A 14,947-nucleotide genomic window follows, 5' to 3' on the forward strand; every position below is an offset into this window, starting at 1 on the left:
TGCACAGGGACACTACCAACTGACATTTCACGATCAGTGTGCCCCGATGTGACTATGTCATGTGTGTGTCATGTGTTCCCATGAGCTTGCTGTTAGTGTTCCGTCAACTACATCTGCTGTTTCTGCATCCAACATGTGTCTGTGTGGAGATGGGCATGGCACACATCTGCGCACACCATGCCACATGTGGATTCCCACGTAAGCATGGTCTGTATGCATTGGACATGACATTTTCACATGAGGACATATCTGCGTCGTATCAATGTCTGTGGTTTCTGTTTTCACGTGTACCCCTTCATTGCAATGTGTTGGATCTGCACATTTGACATTTCATGTGACCTGTGCGTCGAGCTTGCCATCAGCATGAGATGACATCCTTTAAATGCAGCTATGTGGATGTATGTCACTCCTGTGATGTCTCTGGCTGTTCACTCATACTGGCCCCCAGCTCGTTTCAGGGCATGTCATGTCGACTTGCCAATCAAGGGATGTATCTTGGTTTTTGTAGGAGTCTCACCGAGCTGGCATACGTGTCCTGGATGTATTGCACAGACCAGACTCTGTTTTCATCTGATGTGTAGTAGCAGTTTAGCATGTGCTCTGTTCATTGACATTGATGATGTCATGCTCAAAATCTTCGATATTCAATTCAATTTTCTGCAGGGCACCGCCTGTCCCCCGACCAATGCCAGACTTGGGTGCCATGAGGGAACATGACTGCATCCGACGGTACAGATTCACACCACAGCTGCCATCACCTTCATCTTGGGGGTCAGCGCAGTATCCTACTGCGCTGACCCCCAAGATGAAGGTGATGGCAGCCCTACATTTTTTTGCCACCGGTACGTTTCAATTCACCATAGCTGATGTTGGTGGCATGTCCCAGACAATGTTCAGCCGTGTCCTGCGTGATGTTTTGGCAGCCATGTTGGTGCACCTTGATGAATTCATCCATTTCCCTACTCCTGAGGAGTTGACAGGTGTCAAGGGTGATTTCTATGCCCTGTGAGGGATGCCCCATGTCACTGGGTCCATTGATGGGACACATGTAGCTTTGGTACCACCACAGGCACAGAAGGTAGCCTATCGCACCGTAAACATTACCACTCTATTAATGCCCTTGTGGTGGGTCTTGCTAACATGCTGATTTCCAATGTCTGTGCACCGTTTCCAGGGTCAGCACACGATGCCTACATCATGAGGCGTAGCAGGGTGCCACAAATGATGCTGCGGCTGCACAACGAACGAGCATGTCTTGTTGGTGGGAATACTCTCTTTGGCCTGTGTGTTGCAGTATCTTTGGCGCTTACGGCATCTCCTGACCCACTTTTTTACACACTGTTTCCATGTAGGTGACTCAGGATATCCCAACATGCCATGGCTGATGACACCTCTCCGCAACCCAAGATCAGCTGCAGATCACCGCTACAACAATGCACACGGGCAGACCAGGCGAGTGATTGAGAGAACTTTTGGCCCCCTGAAGAGCCGATTCCGGTGCCTTCACAAGACTGGCGGGTCCCTCCCATATGCACCGGTGAAGGTCTGCAATATCTTCCTCGTGTGCTGCATGCTGCACAACATGGCAGTGGAGAAGGCAGTGCCACTCATCCTGGATCCGGATGAGCAGGAACATCCACCCGTGGAGGATGAAGGGCTTGGTCATGAGGCAAGTGACGAGGAGGAGGAGGAGGATATCCGGAGTCAGCTCATACGCAACTTCTTCTCATAATGGTGAGTCACTGGGTCTGAGGGTGCACGCTTGTATCCTTGGGTGGCATGTGTTGCAATGTGTGTGTCCAGCTGACTGTATGCTAAGTGACTTAGATGTGTGTTCTGATGTGTCACTCGAGTGAGGATGTCATTCCACACATTTTCCCTGAGACACTGTCTTTTAAATTAGCATGGGGACAACATTGTTCAGGTTTAGTAAATGACCATGTATGCGTAGAAAACTCTTTGCGCTGACTTCTTGTGTGTCTGTCATTCCCAGGTGCTTGCGAATGTTGTCTGCTCGTGTCATCGTTGTCCTCCTGCTATTCCTCATGAGTATTGCAACGTGTGGTGAATCAGCGTTCCATGCACGGACACGGGTAAAGGTCATTTTGGGTAAGGATTGAAACAAGGCAATTTTTGGGGTGGTACGTGTTTGGAATGTGTGGGTACTGCTCCTGTGCATGTTCTGTTCCCATGCATACATGTCGACTCACCATGTGGCACATAACATGTAGCATGACTCCCATGAATTGATAGTCACCCTTCCTGACAGTCATCTGTAATGGGTGTAGGATTCAGGTGAAGGCATCAATGTGTGTAAAAATTCCCTCTGAAACCTATGGGATGCTACGGGTGGACATAGTGTGGGACATCCCCATGACAGGCTCAATGGGGAATTGCAGCCTCTCCGTGTGCAGCAGGAGGTGTTTGGCTCATCCCCTTAACTTGTGTGCCAGTTCATTTGAATTTACAACATCCGTGTTGTGAAGGGGGTGTCCAGCGTAGGTCCCACATGTTCAGTCAATTGACCTGTGAGTCGGATCACATAGATGCATCTCCCTTTGTGTGAGTTTGAGTAATAAAGGTGTTCCTCACACTCATAAGTGCCTCATCTCTGTCAATGCAGGTCTCTTGCCACTTTGCATGCGTCATCTCTGGCATAGTTGTCAAAGATTGTGCCTATGTGTATTTCGTCAACATGCATGCATTTCTTCATGGATAATGAGCTCTATTGTGCAGAGGTCCATGGGTGTGTATGTTTTTGTCCAGGTTGCTCACCCCAACGGGCCGGACACACCTGCTGAGGGTGTGTCTCCTGTGCGCAGATCGGCATTCTGTTCCCTGATCCTGTGTCAGTCATCTTTGGTGATTGTTCATCCATTTTATCTGGGTGAGCCATGACTAACCTGACACTCCTTCCTTTAAAAACGCCTGTTGCAATTGTTGTCCTTTCTGACCTCCTTGTCTTTGCGTGCTACGTTCGGCATAGTTTCCAGTACATGCCGCCTGCTGCTGCGGCCCCTGCGGCAAGGGCACACCAAGTTCCCGGATTCTGCAACCCACACGCCTCCAAGATGCTCCTCCCTTCCTCCCTCCACCCATTCATTGGACTGGCATCAGCTTGTCTGTGCCACTGTTGCCGCCACGCGGTGCCAAAGACAGGACCATCAGCGCATGCAACGTGCACATTGCACGACACTCATGTCCTTGCATGACCCACATCACACAACAGTCTCATGTTGCAGCCACCCCCCATGCAATGTGCAACCAAAAATCAACCACATGCTCTCAGCCATACCATAAGCACACACACGACCCCTTCGCATGCTGAGTGTGCAACTCCAACTGCCTACACAGCCCTGCCCCGCCTTCCAGGCCCGGGCACACCAACCAGGTCAGGTCCCTCCTACTCCTCACCGGCTCCGTCCAACAGCATGCCATTGGACTCTGTTACCTCCTCAACACAACAGGACCACACATCACCTTCATGACAGTGACGTGGAAAAAAGCATCCGCAGCACACAACTTCTTAATTGCCATCTCAGACGGCTACAAGAGCAGCCGCAGGGACAACACTAACAATCAAGGGGGATGAATTGACATCTATTCCCAAGTACGCACTCAGGGTCACTAATCGGGTTTGGCACAAACCCCCGGCAAACCCTCTGAGCAACACTCATCTACAGATCTCCAAGCCTACATCCAAAATTCAAAAAAGCCATCAACGCGTCCATCTTCATGCAAGCACTAACATCCACAGGATACATGTGGCTGTGGGCCCAGTACTTCTGACTGGATGAGAACCACACCAGCATCCATCATTGATCCATCAACATTGGCATCCATGTTTCTGACAAGCAACACACTGCCACACACCCCGCTACCAAACCCACACAGATGCTTGATGTAAGTCAACACAGACATGCTGTGTGGGACACTGGAACCAACACCACCGCCACACCCTGCAACCTCACACACTGGATCACCAACTGATCCAACAATCTAGCCACGCTGACGGACTTTCCTGTGACGCACATCAAGAATTACGCCACCTGTGACCAGGCACTGCTAGTGGACTCATACATGTCTAGCAGGAATATTGTGCACAGCTTGCAACACAAATAACGATCAGTGGCCTTACAAGCAGGGCAAACGGCACACACAGCCATCACCATGTCATCATCAAGGACAATTGGAGATCCTTCAGAAGGTGCAGAGGCAAACACAGCGCACAACATCAAGGAGCTCTTCTGCATTGTGAGTGCACTGACATCAGCTCTCCATCCACAAGACAGCCCACTCTTGCAAGGCTGAGCCAATCCCTTTCTACTTTCTACCACTGCAAGCAAATGGACATACACACAAGCCTTGGCAGACAGAGGCAGAATGCACTATTATACGCGGGACCAACCCCCCACAGGTTTAGCACTCCCATCATCAGGAGATACAACACCGGCTCATGTGCAACATCCACTGGGGATCTCCATCAGGCCCCTTCCCACACAACATCTCAACCACATCATTCCCCATCCTTGTAGCCCCCGTCCAGCACGTCATGTTTGTATCATTGGAGTTAGCCACATTCCCTGGTAGATAGATGCATGCAGTGACCCAGGCCCTTCTTAGACAATGGACGGCAGGAACGCAGGCTCTCAAGGAACATCACCGTGCTTCCCTAGCCAGCAAATGTCATCAGGAAGACAGGCAACGAGCAACTGACAAACTTCCTCCATGCAAAGAGCTCCAGGCAACCTGCACAAGGCCATTTTCCACTGTAATCAAGCCACTGCAAACATCATCATTACCACCAACAACGACAACTTTGCCCTGCTCCACAATGGTGAGGCCACCCCCCTTGACCTCTCCACAGCATTAGACATGATGTGTTCACACACTGTCAGCTCACACATCTCCAACACCTGAATCCCGGGTATGGACCCTGATGAAATCACCTAGTAGCTCACCAGCAAGGCCATGGGAGTGGGACTCAAGCCTTAAGCATGTAGTACAGTGGCCTCATCTGGAACATGGCCAAGGGCTCATCTCTCAGCGTGTCAATCTTCAATTTGTCCATGACCCCCCTCTCCAGCATCACATGCACACACAACCTCATCATCATCTCGTATGCCATTGACAGCCAGCTGCTCCTCACCCTCACCAAAGACAGAGTCATTGCCGGTTCCAACCTTCAAGAAGGCATGAGGTTCGTTGATGAATGGGTGAGCATCAGCTACATGAGGCTGGACTTGGCCAGGACTGAGGTTATAATCTGAGGATTGTCCCCTTACAGCTGGGTCAACTCCTTGTGTCCCACCCGCCAGGGCACTGCACCAGCACCCAGTGACCACGCACACAAGATGGTGTGCATCCTGTACTCGACGCTCACAATTGCCATGATACTCACCAGCATCTGTACCTCATGCTGCAACACCCTCCGCATGATGCACATGATCCACAGATAGATCCACTCCAAGGCAAGACAGACCATCCCCAAGGTCCACGACACCCGCTGTGTCAACTACAGCCCCGCACCCTACAGAGCAAGTACAGCCAAACTCCCAGCAAACTTGTCCACATCCAGGGTGCATCTGCACACCTCAGCTTCAACATCCTGTGCACCAGCCACATCAAGGTCCACCTGAGATAGCTGCAAGGGATCACTGTGTGCTGCAGGATGACCTTCACACTCCTCACACACACTCAGGAGGCAGTCAACAACCCCAGACCCCAAAATCAACCTTGTACGTCTGTCATCCAAGACCCCGTTGGGCCAACTCCATGCATCCAAACTTGCCCTGGCCACCATTCTTCACATCCACAAAACTCCAGCATGAAGGAGATGGTTCTCCCACCTGGCCAAACATACCTGGGACTCCCTCCCCGGGAACCTCCACATGAGCCATGACCTCTAGGCCTTCATCATCCTCTTCCTGATTGGTCTGTCCGCACAGTATTGCAAGCCCCCCTCAGCAGCTTGAGGCCATCACAGGTGAGTATTGGGCTCCCAGTCTGTATCGGATGATACTTTGTGACCCATTTGTGTCCTGTACCGGACTCAGATCCCAGGGTATGGATGGCTGTAGTTAGTTCAACACTCAATCATAGTTTGACATTTACCCACATGTATGTTGTGGACTAATGCAAAATGACTGCAACATCTAATAATAAAAATTAAGTTTTATTCTCGGTGGGGTGCGTGTTTTGTTAGAAATAAATAAGGTGCTCTACCGGGTGCATAGAATCCAAAGTTCACAGGGGGAGATGGGATCCTTGGCATTTGAAGTCCAGACCACAGTGTTGGTCATCATTGGTCAGACTGTGACCAGCAAGTCCATGTGGCAGAGAATGTCAGTGAATGAGGTGATGCTGTTGCGCATGAAGGCCAGGTGCCAGGCCAGGTGACCTGGGAGATGTGGATGGTCCGCTGCCTCTCACGGTCTTTTCCGTGGATGACCCACCTTCCTCCGGGGACCCTCAGATGCAGGCCTTGACGATGCTTGGGACGCTCCGTCGGACAAATCCTCCTCCTCCTCCCTCCCTGTGGCTGGTGATGGTCTTCGCCTGGTGGCACAGGGAGGGTTGCCCATGTTGTCAGCGATCCGACGGAGTGAACGGCTTATGTCCGTTTGCACCGCCAGCAGCTCAGCCAGTCTTGCCTCCATCCGTCCTTAGTGTTGTTGTTGACTGGCGTGTTGCTCGGCCTACTGATTCTTAATGTCTGTGAGGGTCGCCACTACCTGACTGATGGCCCTGGTGCCACGCCGGTATGCCTCCATGATGTTGCGTACGTGTGACATACCGGTCCCTTCAGCTGGCTGGTCAGGTTCTCGCCTCCGCCTGCCTCCACTCCCACCGCCCCTGCCCACACAAGCCTGGCCTGCCGTTGTGGGCACATCGGGTCTACGGGACTCCTGAGGGATGGCAGTTGCGGTGTTGTCTGCCTCCTCTTGGGTGCCCGGCAAACCTTGTCCCTCCAGGTCAGACTGGCTCAGTTGTTAAGTGTGGTCAGGGCTCCTGGGTGTCTCCTGGGATGTGGCAGTAATGGGGGTGGTGGTTGGCACAGATGTACCTGAAGCAGGTGCTGCAGGGGTTTGGACTCCTAAGGGGCCAGGTGGGTTGGTGTAGTCCGTGGAGTGTTGGGAGGTGTCGCTGCCGGTGGGATCAGGTTCCTCCCGAGCCTAGGACTGTGGTACTTCCCCCCCCCCCATTGTTGGGGGGAGATCCATGACGTTGCCCTGTGTGTGAGAGAGAGACAATGTTAATGCTGTTTAATGCAAAATCCATGTTTCATACATATTCTAGTTGACACAGTTTCTCCAGGTAGTTGTATGTGCCTAGCATTCACATCAATGTTCACTTGTGGATGGGTATATTGCAGGGGACTGATTGAAATGTTCTCCAGAGTGTTTGACATGTCGAATATGGGCTTGGATGCTTCTTTGGCTGTGGCTTGATCTTGTTGTGTCACATGTCCATTGTGAGAGTGGGTAACTCCATTGGCTGCCCCTGGGGTGTGTGCTTGTGTAAGGGGTGTGTGATCAGTCCTCAGCCTGACGCTGTTCAACATCTACATGGCCCCCCTCACACAAGTGACCAGCCACAACCTCAACATCATCTCCTACGCCGACGACACCCAACTCATCCTCTCCCTCACCAAGGACCCTCACACCGCCAAAACAAACATCCACGAGGGTATGAAGGCCATCGCCGACTGGATGAGGAGCAGCCGTCTGAAACTGAACTCGGACAAGACGGAGGTCCTCATCCTCGGACCCACATCCTCAGCCTGGGACGACTCCTGGTGGCCGACGCTCTGGGGACAGCACCGACACCCACCAACCACGCATGCAACCTAGGATTGATCCTCGCATCCTCCCTCTCCATGTCCAAGCAGGTCAACGCCGTCTCCTCCTCCTGCTACAACACTCTACGCACGCTCCAACAGATCTACAGGTGGATCCCGACTGAAACAAGTAGAACAGTGACACAGGCCCTCGTCAGCAGCAGACTGGACTACGGCAACGCACTCTACGCAGGACTCCCAGCCAAACACCAACGCGGCTACAACGCTTCCAAAACGCCTCCGCACGACTGATCGTCAACGCCACCCGCCACAGCCACATCACCCCCCTCCTGAGAGACCTGCACTGGCTCCCCATCGACAAGAGGATCACCTTCAAGCTCCTCACCCACGCACACAAGGCACTCCATAACACCGGACCAGCCTACCTGAACATCAGACTCAGCTTCTACACCCCCACCCGCCAGCTCTGCTCCAGCAGCCTCACCCTCGCAGCTGTCCCCCGCATTCAACGTATGACCGCCTGCGGCAGATCCTTCTCCTACCTCGCCGCCAAGACCTGGAACACCCTCCCAACGCACCTACGACTGATCCAAGACCTACTTGCCTTCAGAAGACTTTTCAAGACCTGGCTCTTCGAGCAGTAGTGGCACCCCTCCCCCCCCAGCGCTCTCACGGGTAAGTAGCGTGCCTTACAAGTACCCTGATCGATTGATTGATTGATTGACGATGCCTGCTGGTGGGTGTAGTGTGATTTGGCAGTGGGTCTCCCAGGTGATGTATCTGTCCCCCCATGGAGCATGCTGCCATGTCAGTGAGTGTGAGTTCCTGTCCTAGATATCTGAGCTTGTTGTGTTTGTGTTTGAGTTTGCAGTGGTCACAGAAGGGCCTTGTGCTGCCTACAGCAGGGCCAAGTGTCAGCTACCTTGTCAGTACTTTGCCAGTCCCTGTGCATTGAGCATGGTGTATGGGTATGTACCTGGGCCATATGGGCTGAGTGCAATGGTGTCTGTTTCACAATGTGTTTTGTGATCCCCACCCTCCCAGCATCCCGGACATCCAGTCTTGGGTTTGTGGTTTGTGTAGCCTGGGACATGGCATGGCCTTGCTTTGTGAATGGGGCATACACATGTTAGTAGCATGAGCATTATTTTTGAGTGTGGTTGTGTCCGGTGAGGGCTTGGGGGTAGGTGAGTGCATTTGTTGTAGTTGGGGTGTGGATGCCATTACCCCCATGTTACATAAGTTGTTTGTGTACTCACCAGGCTCGGCAACTCCTTCGACTCCGTGTACTCCCACCGGTGGAAGCAGGGCCATCACCTTCTCCTCCCAGGGATGGTAATGTACCGGTCTGCGGGGCAGCCCACCTCCAGTGATGTTGCTCTGGGCGTACTTCTCGTTCATTTTGCGCTTGACTGCCCTCCGCAGATCGTACCACCTGGCTTAGCATTCATTCCTGGTCCTTCTGATGGGCGCAACAGCATTCACCCGATCGACGATCCTCTGCCACATGCGTGTTTTTTTGGCTATGCTGGTCTGTCTGACCAATGTTCCAAAGAGCTGTGGCTCGACTCTGATGACTTCGTTGACAAGGATGTCCAGCTCCTCCCTTGTGAACTTTGGATTCTTGTCTGTGGGCATGGTGTGGGGTGAGGGTGTGGATGGTTGTAGTTGTGTGGGTGTGAATGTGAAGGTGTGTGTGGGAATGTGGAGAGGGGGTATTGAAGAACCTTGGCCTTATGAGCCTGGCGGTACAGTGTACGCCTAAATCTTCTGAGTTCACCTGCTTTGTTGAACAGAGACACAGGACAATCTGTTGGGCGTAGAGGATCAGGTTTATTAGCTGCAGCTAAGTACAGTTGTCCCAGAAGTACACTCGGTATGTTCTTAGGAGACTGCCACTTCACTCTGTGGCGCACAATCTTTTATAGCACATAGATAGTATAAGATTAACAAAGAACACTCCCAATACATACATGGTTAACCAATGAGAAAAGTTTGAAAACAAGACATAACCAATGAGAAGAGTTTGAAAACAAGATACCAAGTAACCAATGAGAAAAGTTTGAAAACAAGACATAACCAATGAGAAGAGTTTGAAAACAAGATACCAAGTAATACAAAGCCTCTCCTTCAACTGTGTGTGTCACCCCTCCCCACAAGTCAATCAATGATAGTGTATTTGCAGGTGGCAGGACACATTTGTATGCCTTGGAGGACAGTTGTGAATGAGAGAATACAAGTAGAGAATAGCGAAGGCCAGAAGATAAGATAAAGTCAGGAAAGAATGTGCGAACCAACAGACAGTTGAGACAGGGATCAGTCGAACCAGACGGACCAGACGGGGATTAGTGGACTCAGCCAGTCCCTGACATCAGTCTCGTAAACAGAGGCAGGAGGTTATTTTGACACATTGCAGTGAGATCAGCAGAAAAACGTTGTTTATTGTGCTGCCTGAGTGAGGGCAACACAAAAATGGCAGTGATCAACAAAATGTTGGCTAAATACGAGCGAGATCGAAAATCGAATTTCCTCAGACCCTCCTTTTGCCATAACTCAGGCAAAATACACAGACTCACGTTAATCTGAGTCAATGTCAATAGCCATGAGGTCGTCAAACTGTTGCTGTAACATCATTTTAATGTTCTCTGTTTTCTGTGACTCAGGTCTTGGGACACACAGAGTGGCACAAAGACCGCAGATGGCGGGGCCACACTGCATACAGAGACAAGAGGAAAAAATGATGGCCAAAATCACTCCAAGGAAGGTTAGTGCCTTCCATCCCCATTTAGACAGTAATGCCCAAAACCATCCCAATAAAGACCAATCTCCTTCGTCTTGATGAATCGATTCGGAGATCATATGTAATTTGGAGATGGCTTGGTATACCGTAGGGGCATCGTCAGGTATATAAATACAACAGCTAGATCCGATCAATTTACAGACTCCTCCACGATCTGCAAGAATAACATCTAGTACAATCCGGTTCTGCAAAGTCATGAAACGATCCGCCTGAAGTTCAGCTGTGAGATTACTCAAGGCTCCCACAGTGACATCTATGGTAGTCTCAACAACACAAACCAGCTGTCTCATGTTTCTGCTGTTGGCCATTGGGCCCCAAAAAGGAAGAAATCCTTTGAGGAAATCACTTCCCTCTTGTCTTGCCGTGTCTTTGAAATCAACATTCCCTCTGCTATATCTGTTTCTATGATGACCTGAAGGAGCAGTGTATGTAAGAGGGAGAAGGAAAGCCATATAGCATGTTCCTGAAAAATCAGTTGGTAGCCATGTGTAAGCTTTATCGTGGCAGATAAAATATGTACCCTGGGATGGCACTAATGGCAGTGAATTCTGAGACGTGTAAATGTATGTATGGGAACAAAAGCTCTTTCCTTGTCCAGTTTCGGTAGTCTGGCCATTTATTTGCAAACAGAAATTACCTTGATGAGGTACAGTCCAAATTGGTGGAGATTTTCCTTGTTTAACTTTATCACTAAGGCTAGTAACGTAACGAGTCACGTTCCAATCAGCATATGTTCGTCTCTCATCAACAGGAACCTTATTATTCTCCACAATTTTAGCCATAGCTCCCATTCCCTTTATTAGAGAACTATGACTAAAATCTGGAACACTAATATATGAACTGATATGCGTTTGAAAACATTACAAAATAGGCCCAAGCGGAACCTTCATAAGAAAATGGAAGGACTAAATATGGCACTCCTTTATCTGTGGTATGAGGCATAAGTCCACACACCCAACAGTCGGTTGTGTTGACTACCAATTGGTGTTGGTGCAACAATTGGATAAATGAATTATTAAAATATTCTGTTCTCCTGATTAGTTCATGTTGGGGAAGTGTATATAATTGATGTGGGGAGATAGTAGAATGAAGAGGCAAGGAGATAGAATTAGGGACAACTTTTTGCTGCATAGCATGAATAACCCAACCTACACAAGCCAATAAGATACACAAAAATATAAAAACACACAATGTTACGCCACATCGAGTGTACAATATTTTACAATATTTTTGTCTCATCTCTTTCTTCTTATCTTTCTTTTCTAATTTAACATCCATCCTCTAAATGGGTTGCTCACGGCAATCTTCCTCACTCACTTGGCTGTGATTATTAGCCGTCCTATGACACTGCAGGTCCTGTGGGCCTAGCCACTATACAGGTCACAAACCGGAGGAGGAGCCTAGCGCTTGACCAAGATGGCCGCGTGAGCTTTGAGCTCCCGGGACCCACGCGCCCTCCATTTGCGGTATGAGAGGAACCTGCTCCCTCCCCTGGCGCGTTTGCGGCGGGATGTTGCGGCCTGGCGGAGGATGCCGGTCTCCCTCCTCGGACGCGCCGCTTTGTTCAAAATGATGTCTCTTCCTCGGTTCCTCTACGCCTTGCAGAATACTCTTGACTGGGTACCGGCCAGTTACTTTCGGGAGGTCGAGAGCCTCCAACGATCGTTGTTGTGGGATGGGCGGCCGCGCATTGCGATTGCTAAGTTGACGCTTCCGTGGTACGACGGGGGTATCGCGCTTCCGGACATTCGACGCTATTACTGGGCCACCCAGTTGAGCGCGATTAATCATGGTTTCTATGGTCCGGCTCTAAGCCCCGGCTACGCCATGGACCGATGGTTGTTGCGCGGCGGTAATTATCACCGAGCGTTGTACTCAAGATCGCTGGACTCGTCCCTCACAGGGCCCACGGGGGTGGCGGTGCGGGTGTGGAAGTTGGCGACTGACTCGCTGGGCTGGAAGGATAGGCTCACCCTTGCTACCCCGTTGTTTGAGTCTGACAAACTAGGGAAGCTTTGGCATACCAAAGGTTTTGAGAAATGGGACTTGATCGGTATCTCCAGGGTTGGAGATTTGCTGATCAAGGGGAGGGTGAAGTCCTTTGAAGAGCTGCAGAAGGAGTATGAGTTGGGGAAATCTGAGTTTTTCCGCTATGTTCAGGTGCGTCATGCCCTGCGGTCAGTTCTCGTAGAAGGTGAGAAGGTGCCTGAATCCTCTCCATTGGAGGACCGGATCCTCGATGGCCATATGCCGGAGAGTACGATCTCTCTTATCTATAAGAAATTGATTAATGTTCGGGCTGCCCTGCTATTGGGGCTGCGGGATCAATGGATTAGGGACGAACTTGAGCTGGATGACGAGGACTGGCAGTCTGCGGTTTCCTCTCCTAAGGAGGTTGCTATCCCGTCGCGTCTGCGGCTGGTGCAGCTCAAAATACTCCACAGAGTCTATGTTACGGGGCCAAGGTTGGTTCATATGGGATTTTCTGAGGAGGGCTTATGTAGGAGGGGCTGTGGTATGGTGGGTACCTTCCTGCATATCATTTGGGAATGTGGCGTCATCATGGAATTCTGGAGGAGAGTCCATGCGGTAATGGGGGAGGTGACGGGCATTGTTATGCAGCCGGAGGCGCGGTGTTGTCTCCTGAACGTTTGGGGGCCTGCTGATCACAATGAGGCACAGACCCAGTGGGTGACTCTGGGTAACATGGTGGCTAAGCGAGACATCGTGCGTCTGTGGGGCTCCGCGGGACCCCCCACATTGGCTGCGTGGAAGGAAAACATGGACTGGAATATGTTCAGGGAAAAGACGGTATATTGCGCTAGAGGGCGCCCTCGGAAGTGGCATGCCATTTGGGGGCGGTGGAACCAATATAGGGGGGGCATATGCCTTGCCCCTGATCTGGATCCCCCCGAGGAGCAGCTCTCTCCTTAGCATTCTTTACAGCTCTGTACATATGTTTTGATTGTTAATTGACTTCTTGGGCCTCTGCTTTTCCCCCTTTTTCCTCTTATCACAGCGCTGTGACTGATAGACGAAGGGGGTCCGGTCTCCCCTGAGGGGCAATCACCAGGTGTATTCAGTGTACTTCGCCTTGCTTGGGTTTGGTTTGTGTTTGTGTTTATTTAAAATAGAACCTTTTTGTTTCTCCTTTTTATGTACTGTGGATGCTTCTTCGTATTGCTCTCTTGAAGCTGCCGTACCTCCGGGTTGTCGGCTGAATAGCTGTGTCCTTATTTTTTGATGAATAAAGGTTTAAAAAAAATAAATAAATAAATACAGGTCACAAACCAAGACTCCTACCGTGACCCTGCAACCTGGACAGATGATAAATGTAACAGAAGAGATGGGAATCTTAGGTGTCTTTAATCAGTCTAGGTCTTATATTTTACCTAGTTTTATTTGGTATAGTTTGATCTTGAAACAGTGTCCGTGGCTCTGTAGTGTTCAAGCGGAGATGAGACGGTACAGCTTCTTGTAGAATGTCGTCATCTTCTTTCTGCAACCGAGTTCCATTCAGGCGCGCATCACTAAAAGGTATGAATCGGGGGACATTTTCGCCTTCAGAATCATCTATACCCTTACGGACCCACTGATCAAAAGGCAAGGGCAAAGGTACTTTCTTGCAGTGCACGCCGTGAATCCAGTTCTTTTTCCCTTCGACTTTCACTGCTGTACGTGTAGTTAGGAGCACCTGTTGAGGCGCCCTCCAACGAGGTTCCAAATTCTTTGTCTTCTGAAAATTCTTCACACAGACCCAGTCCCCGGGTTGGATAGAATGACCTGGGTCTGTGGAGGCCTCTGGCAAAGTGTTTTGAACCTGTTGGTGAAGAACACGCAATTTAGTGGTGAGGTCATGTAAATAGTCAATCAGCATTGGATACTGTATGTCAGAGTACTTTCTAGGGCGAGGGACTCCCCATACATTAGCTGGGCGCCCGAAAACAACCTCGTATGGGCTGAGTCCCAAACGAGAATGCACAGCTGTTCTAGTGGACAGGAGAACCAAAGGTAAAGCATCGGGCCAGGCAAGACCTGTGCTGGCTTGTATCTTTGCAAGTTTAAGTTTGAGAGTGCCATTATAACATTCTACCAAACCCGCTGACTGTGATTGGTTTGCCGCATGGAATTTCTGTTTTATACCAAGACCTGCACACACCTTTTGCATGACTTGGCCCACAAATTCGCTTCCATTGTCACTCCAGACAATGCGCGGCAAACCAAACCTAGGAAAGAACTCTTTCAGAAGAACTTTGGCAGTGGACAAAGCAGTATTGTCTTTCAGAGGGTAAGCCTCTATCCATCTGGAAAAGGCACATACCACCACTAGAACATATTTGATATTG

Source organism: Triturus cristatus, chromosome 7 (assembly GCF_964204655.1).
Source record: "Triturus cristatus chromosome 7, aTriCri1.1, whole genome shotgun sequence".
In the NCBI taxonomy this organism is placed as follows: Eukaryota; Metazoa; Chordata; class Amphibia; order Caudata; family Salamandridae; genus Triturus; species Triturus cristatus.